The 9,947-nt window shown below is 31.8% G+C and overlaps 1 pseudogene; it reads right to left on the bottom strand.

Moving 5' to 3' along the window:
- Nucleotides 1-9,495: 9,495 nt before the first annotated feature.
- Nucleotides 9,496-9,594, bottom strand: LOC125165060 (uncharacterized; annotated as a pseudogene).
- Nucleotides 9,595-9,947: the final 353 nt, after the last annotated feature.

Here is a 9,947-nt window from a genome sequence, read left to right as displayed (position 1 = left end):
AGAACTGTTTTCAGAGTCTATTCTCCTCTTTCCATCCTGTCTCACCTAAATTTGGAAATAATGTTTCAAAGCACCTTTGACAGTTTCAGCCCAGGGACTCAGATCCACTAAAAGACTGATATTCAATCATAAGTTTATAGAATGCTTACCCTCTACCACACCTTACTTAACATTACATCTGTTAAAGTAGGAGTTGTTGGAGTAATAGTAAGAGACAATACGAAAAAGGAAAAATAAAAGTAAGCAACAATAAATACATAAAGAAGCTAAAGCCTCTGGCTGCTATGGATGTAGCAAACCTAATCCAGTTTAGAGCCACATTGCCACATTTAGGAAAACTCACATTAAAGGCCTATTTTCTTCAATCCTTTACCTAATTCTCCTGTGTATCTTTTTTACATTCTTACTTTCTCTGAAATATAACTGGAGTGATTTATATATAAAGTGTGCAATATATTAAAAAACCATGAAAACATGGGAGTAATATTCAGTTAACTCAAAAGAAGGGAGTAAAGGAAGAACAAAAGAACAAAAATACAAGGAAAAAGAAAACAACTAGACATAAACCCAACTTTTTCAATAATTACATTAAATAAAAGATTAAGCACCATCAATTAAAAGGCAGAAGAGGACAGACTGGATGCAATATCCAACTATATGTTATGTATAAGATTCACACTTGAAAGTAAAAGAAAATAAAAATGTATTCTGTAATTAGTAAGCACAAGAAAGATAGTGAGGCTCTAATAACATAAAGAAAAAAAAAAGGGGCGCCTGGGTGGCGCAATCGGTTAAGCGTCCGACTTCAGCCAGGTCACGATCTCGTGGTCCGTGAGTTCGAGCCCCGCACCAGGCTCTGGGCTGATGGCTCAGAGCCTGGAGCCTGTTTCCGATTCTGTGTCTCCCTCTCTCTCTGCCCCTCCCCCGTTCATGCTCTGTCTCTCTCTGTCCCAAAAATAAATAAACATTGAAAAAAAATAAAAAAAAAAAGACTTCAGTGTTAAAAGCATCCCAGACACATAGAAAAACAAATGTTTTTATGAAAATGTGAATAATGAGAAAGTGAAACTTCTCATAAAGACAGGATAATCAGAAGTACATATTCACTTAATAACACTCCTTCAAAATGTAGGAATGCAAGCAGGGATTAAGACTAAAGGACAAAACAGACCAATCAAATATACTTACAGATGTTATTATAATTTTTGTAATAGTCATCCATGTTGTATGTAATTAAAGATGATCTTCGGACATGAAATCATTATTAATAAAAGAAAAAAATGATGAACTGTACCCAAAAAAGTTTTAAACTTCTCAATAAAAGACACTGGAAATGAAAAGGCAAGGCACAGAATGGGAAGAAGCACACCCATCACTTGTAACTGACAAGACTTTAGTGCCGATATATATAAAACTCCTACAAATGAATAATAAAAAGACAAATAATGTGAAAAATAACTGAGTAGCCACTTCAGAAAAGCATGCCTACGAATGTCCAATAAGGAAATAAAAAGTGTCCAAAGCCAGCAACTAATGGGGAAATACCAGTCACTCACTTATGGGGCAGCTAAAATCAAAGACTGAAAGTAGCAAACGTTGTCAAGGATGCAAAGCAACTCGAGTTCTACATTGTAGGTGAAAGTGTGAGATGGAAAACCACTTTGGTAAAGTGTTGTAGCATTTACCTATAAAGTTAAATATAATTATTCTGTAACTGAAGACTTCTACTCATAGATATCTACTCAAGTAAAGAAAACCTATGTACCCTCAAAATATTTGTATAATAGTAATATTTAAAGTTGATCTACTAATAACAGAAAAAGATCAGAAATAATACAAATGCCTATTAGTAAGTTAATGGATATTCAAAGTGTGCTTTAGCCAAACAACGGAAAATCATCTACTTTGTTGTATGTGATGAAAAAGCAATAAGTATAAGCAGTAAGAAGGAACAAACTGGTGATGCAAATAAATGGACATATTTCAAATGATTAAGTTGAGCACATGGAATGACAAAAATAATATATATGAATATATAAAATTCAGAACATAATATATAATATGAATATATTGTGTATATATGTATGAAGTTTTTAGAACAAGCAAAATGAAGATACAGTGATTTAATTCAGATTGGTGGTTGCCTGTAGGCTGGTGACTGATTATAGGTCTGCACGAGAACTTCCTGGGATGATAAAAATTATTCCTCTATTTTGTTTTGGTTGGTAGTTAAAAGGGTGTATGATTGTTGAAAATCTTTGATAGATTTAAAACAGGCATTTTATTGCATGTCAATTATTCTTTAATAATTTTTTTTAATTTTTTATGTTTTTATTATATTTTTGAGAGAGAGCATGAGCAGCGGAGGTGCAGAGGGAAAGAGACACACAGAATCCAGAATCTGAAACAGGCTCCAGGCTATGAATAACATTTAGAATATAAGACAAAATTTAGTATTTTGGCATTATATTTGTTAACATGAAATTTTCATTTAAGACTTTATTAAAATGTTCCTCTTCTTTATGTTTTTTTTTTTTTTTAATCCCAGGGTTCTTAGAATATATCATTTAATCAGAGCACTCCCTTTACATGATAGATATTTTTTCCTGCCATTTCCATGTCGGATACATCTTTATAAAATGGAAGGTATCTCCAGAGGCTTTATAATCCAGTGCTGTGCTCTCAGGCAGGGCTACAAACTGAGCCACTAAAACAGATGGTTGTCTGGCTTATTCTTACTGATGTTCAGAGAAAGACATTATATAAATTCCCTTGGTAGCGCACTTTTGTGTTTAAACAACCTTAATGTCAATAAGTTGTTTCTTACATCTAACCTGACTCTCCCTTTCTCAAACATAAGTTTCACATGCTTTTGTTTTATTCTCAGTGGAGCAAGAGAACAGATGGCCAGTATCTTCCTTTGAAAAACAATTCATACACTTAAAGACAGTTGCTAACAAGACCCCTTACTTAATGTTAAATTTAATTGTTTCAATTCACATAATGGAAAAGATGGATCTTCTTTCAAGTTCATCTAGGCTAACACCCAAAGTTTATGGCATGGAATTTTATCTTGTAAGATGTTCAATTAATAGAAAATTTTTACATCAGTAAATTTGTTAGTAATATTTGATAAGTTATACTTTTCTTGGAGACTTATAGTACTTTTTCCCATATTAATATCTTAGAGAAACTCTGATGAAAGAAGTCTATTTAAATATGCTTATTCAAATATTTTCAAATGTTCTCTTCTAGCACCTTCTAGTTTACTGCAAATCACCAGTTAATACTCACAGAAAACTGTTTATATCATGACATTCCACTTTTATTCTCATTACATTCCTTTAAAGATTAAGAAAGCTAAAGCCTCTCAAAGAGGTAACAATTACATAGCTCTTTAAATATGTAATTTGTATATATTTTAGATGGCCTGCTCTATAAATACATCTATAAATTAACCATCTTAAGAATAGCCAGAAAAACTCAACAAATATATAAAAATAATATCTTTCAAATCCTCAGAAAACTGCTGTGACATAGTAAAAAATCTGGAGCACAATAAAAAATAACAAGGCATAAGGGAAGACAATACCTTTCCAAAAAACAGACAAAAGTGACAATATGAAGATAGAGGTAAAGCTAATAAAATGATTAGATTATGACTTCTAAATAAATACAATTAAATATTTCAGTAATTGAGTGACTAGATAAAAAATTGGGGGCAAATAAATGGAAACTTAAAATGATTCTAATACAAATTATAATAATTAAACAATCTGAAATTAATAATTTATGGATTTAATAGTAGATTAAACCCAGCTAGAGAGAAAGAAAACATGTATGTTTACTAGTTTATTTCTAGCAAACACAAAATGATGGCAAATATAGAAAAACTAAGAAATATAAAATATTTTAAAAGTATAATATCTTTTAGCATCTAATCATACAATTATATTTCCCAAAGATGAGGATAGGGAGAATGTAGACACAAGTGAATTGGAAGAGATAACAAATAAAAGATTTTTAAATTGATGAAACACATTAAGTCATTATTTCAAGAATCACTATAAAAAATCATCACTATAAAATTTAACAGCATTAAATTATTAGCAAATGAACAAACACACATATAATAACAAATCATAGCATACTAACCTTTTAACCCCCCTCCCAAAGATAGGATATATTAAAAGCAGCCAGAAGAAAAATAGGTATTTTATATTTAAAGGAATAAAAATAAGAATTCTAGCTAATTTCTCAATATAAAAATGGGAGCTAGCATAAAATGGTATATTCTATTGAGAATGCTTTAAGAAAATATCTGCTAATCTAGAATCAACATCAAGTCAAATTATATGCCAATAATGAAGACATTTCCGGACAAAGTAAAACAGTAAGAATTTATTCAATAGTGATTGAAGACTCTTCTGCAGGCAAAAGAATTATTGAATTTAGGTTTATGATGCAGGAGGAAATGATCAGTAAACATAAAATTAAGACAATAGTAAATATGGTGGCATATCTAATTGACGATAAACAAAAATGATATTTTGAGACCCTAAATTATATATCAAATGAACACATAAAACATTTATTGAGAAAAAAATAAATAAATATTAAGTTTTCTAATTAACCCATGCATTGCCCAGGAAATGAAGAAGTACCATTTTGTATAATATTTTAATAAATGAAGGAAGTCTGTTGAAATGTCTAGGGTAAACACTTATATAATAGTAAAGTGATGTCTAATTAATAAGTTAATAGCAAGGAACATAAAATAATTTTTTAAATAATGAGTCCAGGGCACCTGGTTGGCTCAATTGGTTAAGTGTCCTACTCTTAGTTTTGGTTCAGGTCACGATCTCATGGTTTGAGAGTTTAAGCCCCGCATCAGGCTCCATATTGATTGCGTGGAGCCTAGTTGGGATTCTGTCTCCCTCTCTCTCTGCCCCTTCCCTGCTTGCTCTCTACCTCTCTTTCTGAAGAAAACAAATAAATAAACATCAAAAAATAATAACATAACATAACATAACATAACATAACATAAAAAATAAAGAATCCAAATCTAGTGCAATTCTATTCAACATTCTCACAGAGGGTTTTCTGGAGATGGGCAAATTAATTCTATATTGGCAATGGAAACAAAAGGCAAAGACTATCGGGACCAGGGTGCCTGGGTGGCTCAGTTGTTTGAGCCTCTGACTTCAGCTCGGATCATGATCTCCCGGTTCATGAGTTCAAGCCTTGTTTTGGGCTCTGTGCTAACAGCTGGGATTCTGTGCCTACCTCTCTCCGTCCCTCCTCTACTCACACTCTGTCTCTGTGTCTCAAAAATGAATTAACGTTAAAAAAATATATAAAGTTAGCCAGGATAATACTGAAGGAGTAAAGCACATACGTTCGAAGTGTTACTCTAATGTATAAAGTTCTCCAAGGTAACAGCTGGCTACCAATATTATTATGTTTTAAGATTTTTAGTGGAATTTATGAATAATATCCTTATTATTGATTTTATTACTATAAATATTGGACTTATTCCAATGTATGTTGAAACATTTTTAGATGGAAACTTATGGAACATTTAAGTCACACTGAGGCAAGCAACAGAGATTGTTTTTGATCACTCTGAAGTCCCATGCTGACCTATGCAATCGAAGAGATTCTTTCCATCTTTGTGCTCCATCATGAGTAGTGCTGCATTTATCACACCTACCAATGATGATATTTTAAACTTTTCAAATACTATTTGTCTGTTTTTAGTGGAGAGCTTATTGTTTTCTAAGAAACAATGCTTAAACTATTTAATTCATTCCATTTCATAAATATCATAAAATTTATATTTGCATCCCCAACCAATGAGTAATTATTCTGCATTTTAAATTATTTGAAAAATAGTTTTTTTCTGGTAATAAAGTTGAAATACATGTTCTGTACATATGCAAAAACTCAGGAGATACATCTATATACACACCCTTGCTTATATTTATATATATATAAAGTATATAAATAGTACACATGTTTACATATAGAGTATATAACTCTGCTATATATATCCAAATTGTTCATTAAAAGTGATTGTAGGGGCCCCTGGGTGGCTCACTCAGTTGAACTTCCAACTCTTGATTTCGGCTCAGGTCATGATCCTAGAGTCGTAGGATTGAGTCATGCATCTGGCTCCATGCTAAGCATGGAGTCCACTTAAGATTTTCTCTCTCTCTCTCTCTCTCTCTCTTTCTCAAATTAAAACAAGAAAACCCTTGCCAACGAGCATTCCCGTATCTTTGTCAGCACTTGATGATGTTCTCAGATTTTTAAATTACTGCCTTTCTAATGGGTTGGAGCTGCCAAATTTTGGTTGTTTTGTGTTCTATTTCTCTGATGATTCCTACTGAGGTTAATTTGATTTTGTATGGGTATATTGACAAATAAGATTTGCTTTTGCTTGACTTTCCTCTTCGTTTTTATTGTCAATTATTATGGGGGCGGGTTCTAACAGAAAACTGATGTATACTCAAATGAGATAACTGAGGGGTTTAAGAAAAGACCACTTTACACAGACATGGGCAGTGTTCAGGCAAATCAACAAGAAGTGTTGAAGCACCCTGGGGCTAAAAACATCAAGGGAGTTGTTGATACTAGCGTATCTGATAGAGAAAATGATTTCTAGAACATGCATGGAAAGAGGAGTGATAGGAGACGTCTGCCTTACAGATGATGTGCCGTTGGTAGAGGGATGCACTTAACACAATGTGTCCAATAAGGCAGGTAGTCAGAAACGTAACTCCCTCGTCCTCCTCTTCCCATACCTTCCCATCTCCTGTTGATCGATGGATCCCATTGACCAAACCCAAATGTGAAGCTAGAAGTAAGGCATCACCTTAATAAAATATACAAAATTTAGTGTCCTGGGAAATGGAAAATGGTAGAGAGATGAGGAATAATTGGAAAGAAGCAAATGGTGAATACCATAGTATCCCTTATATTTGTTTGTTGTTGTTGTTGTTTATTTGGTTGGTTTTCTATTTTTTTAATTAAAAAATTAAATTGAGTATAATGTTTCTTTGGGTGATATGTTTCAAATGTGTCTTCTCATTTCAAATTTGTACATCCTTTTGAATGCAGTTAAATTGTTAATTGCAAAAATTTAAACTTTATGGATGCAGAAAATTTTGCATTAACTGCTGCATTCTAAGCATCTGGAAGAATTTCTGTAACAGGGCAGTTGTTTAATATTTGTTGAATGAATGAATAAATGAATATTTTTCTTTAGGCTTTATTCTGATTCTGTATTATTTTTAATCTTTTCATATAGTGAGATATAGTGAGAATATCAATGAGGTAATTCTTCTATATTTTTATTTAATAATTTAAATTTTTATTTTTCTCATTTATATATTAATCCACCTGGAATTTTATACTATATGATATGAAGTAGGGATTCAATTGTGTATATAGGTATTTATGTGCTATATATGTATGTTTATATATGTATATTTGTATGTGATAGATATTTCACACTCAATTTACTAATATGTAATGCCTCTTACATCACATGTCACATGTGACTATAGCAAATAACTATATGTATTTATTTCTCTATATCTAACCCAATCTCTGTCTCACTGGTTGGCAGTTTATACTTTTGTCAAAATTATATTCTCAGTTCTAATGTGATTCTCTCTCGTTGGTTAGACATATTGTATTTTTACAATTAATTTGGTCCTGTATATGAATTTTGGAGTCATTTTCTCAAGTTCTATAAAATATCTCATTAATGTATTGATAGATTGGCACTGGATTTATAAGTTAACTACAAAAAAGGACATCTTTATAATTTTGATTCTTCCTAGACATACTGTTTGTTCTTTAATAATAGTCTGTAATTTTCAATATTAAGGTCTTCTACAACTTTGGTTGACTTTATTCTTTAGTATCTACAAAAATTTTTTTAAAAGACATTATACTTAATATCGAAATTCACTAGCATCCCTACTAATATTAGGAACAACGTAAGTATGTGAATTGTTATTCCAACTATTCAATTTTGTACTGGATGTCTTCATCACTAAGTAAGGCAGAAGCCAGATATTAGATTCCATATGAAATTGAAAGAACATTAAAAAATTGTGCTTACTTCTATATAATGTAATTGTTTTGATAATGTAGTTATTTATATAGAAACTTCAACATAATCTATGAATGACCAGATAATAAAACAATTTAATAAGAATGTTGTATAAAAATATTAACAGTGTTCTTTACAGCAGAGATTACCAAGTAAGAAAAAAAAAAGAATATGGTACAAAAAATCCTACTCACAAGGGTCTCTTTTTTCTCTTCTAAAATATGATATAATGTGTTTAAGGATGTGTAGAATTGTATTGATTTTCTCCTGTGTTAAGAATTTTTATTCTGCATATAGCATGTATTTTTAAGCCCTGAAAATATCTGATATTTATTTCTATTTCAATATTTCGTATTTTCATTTGGAATGTCTTTTGCTTTTATGTCATCACCAAATGTTATCCTAATGCTTATTATCCTTACTCTTGTTATTTTATGTTGTTGTCATTTCTTCCTGAATTCTTGCAGATAGTTTTCAGTTTTCCACCATTATATTAATTCCACTTTCCACGGTCAGAATTTTGTTCTTTTTGTTTCCAAGGTAGCTTTCATTCCTGTTACTATCTTTCTGGGGGGAAGACTTTGCAGTTATATTTATCCTACTCTTTGTTCCATTGCATAAATACTATTTGGTCACTTCAAATGTGGCCAGTAGCAAAGACTTAATTCACTTAAATATCATTCTCTTTTTGGATTTCAGCTTGTGCTTTTAATCTCAATTTTCCTATTTATATCTTCTTCTATCCTTTTTTTTTCTTTTTACAGAACGATGCTACACAATTGTGAAACATATTTAATTTTCTGTAATATATAATCCTATTTCATAGACCTATTTTTTCTTCTAACTCCTCAGGAAAATTTCTTTTATCCTTTTTTTTTTCCTGCTTTCCCAATAGTATTTATGTCTGAATGATTATTTTCTCTTTTATCATAGAACAAGTTGCTTTTAACCTTGAGATATTGTGCGTCATCATATAGGATACCTATGTTGTCATGGACCCATTTTATTATCCACATTTGTGCTGGTGGGATAATGTTTTCAGATGTTCACATAAAAGCGGTCTGATATGTATAGCTTTCCTTTCCCAACATCTGGCAAATATCTAGTTTATGTAGATTTGCCAATGTGAGACAAAACTTAATCCCAACTCCTCCACCTGTCTCATAAAAAGGTACTTCATATATAGGATATAGAAAATGTGTCTGCCTTAAATCATCCTGGCTTGCTTAAACATTTTTAACTTATGAAAATCACACTATACCTCACTTTGTAGTGTAACCTTTAATGTCTCCTTATCAAATCCCATTGGTTTACCTAGGAGTTTAATTGTTACACCTTAAAGGTCCGACAGCCAAATGTTTTCCAGAGTTTACATTTAAGAGTTCATCATCCTGCTGTCATCTTTGTGCAGGGACCACGCTAATCTCTGTATTGTTCCAATTCAAGTACAGGTGCTGCCCAAGGAGCACAAGAGTTCATTGTCTTTTCTATTCAAGTGGCAGAATCCGAGGCTCGGGTTTAACGGACTAAGGAAAAAGAGATGATCCTTTCATCTAATTCTTTTTTGGGATAACTTACCTTGGTTTTCACTGGCATAGCATGGCATAGCAAGAGATGTTTTAAATTACTTATATTTCAGTTCAACTCTTTTCAATAGATATTACAGTTAGTGAAAATATCTCCCAGACACTGGGAATCATTTCCTAGTCCTTTTCAAAGACACCATAAGGAAATTTCATATTTTTCTTTGAATCCTTTATTGAGATTTTGAAACAGGTTGTGTCAGGGCTGACAGTTACATGTCATGCTCACTGTACAATCC

The sequence above is a fragment of the Prionailurus viverrinus genome, chromosome B1, assembly GCF_022837055.1.
Source record: "Prionailurus viverrinus isolate Anna chromosome B1, UM_Priviv_1.0, whole genome shotgun sequence".
NCBI classification, from domain to species: domain Eukaryota; kingdom Metazoa; phylum Chordata; class Mammalia; order Carnivora; family Felidae; genus Prionailurus; species Prionailurus viverrinus.
This window is presented reverse-complemented; position numbering and strand designations above follow the sequence as displayed.